Source organism: Crocuta crocuta, unplaced genomic scaffold (genome assembly GCF_008692635.1).
Source record: "Crocuta crocuta isolate KB4526 unplaced genomic scaffold, BGI_CrCroc_1.0 scaffold336, whole genome shotgun sequence".
NCBI lineage: Eukaryota > Metazoa > Chordata > Mammalia > Carnivora > Hyaenidae > Crocuta > Crocuta crocuta.
The window spans coordinates 391,119-391,398 of NW_027527943.1; positions in this window are offsets into that span (position 1 = coordinate 391,119).

Consider the following 280-nt stretch of genomic DNA (forward strand, 5'->3'; position numbering starts at 1 on the left):
TTCCAGGTCCCCCCGCTTCGCAGACCCTCCAGTCCCAGGCCTGGCTCTGACATCGCGCCTCCTGCCCGCGCTGCGCGACCGCGTGCCCTCTGGGTCGAGCGTGCAACCTCGGAGATGAGGGTCACTGCAGGGCTGCGACCTCAGAGAGGAGGGCCGTCACCGCAGGGGTGCGACCTCAGGCCGAAGGGGGGTGGTCACCGCGGGGGTGCGACCTTGGAGATGAGGGTCACCGCGGGGTGCAACTCGGGGAGGGGGTCACGGCGGGGGTGGGGCCTTGGGG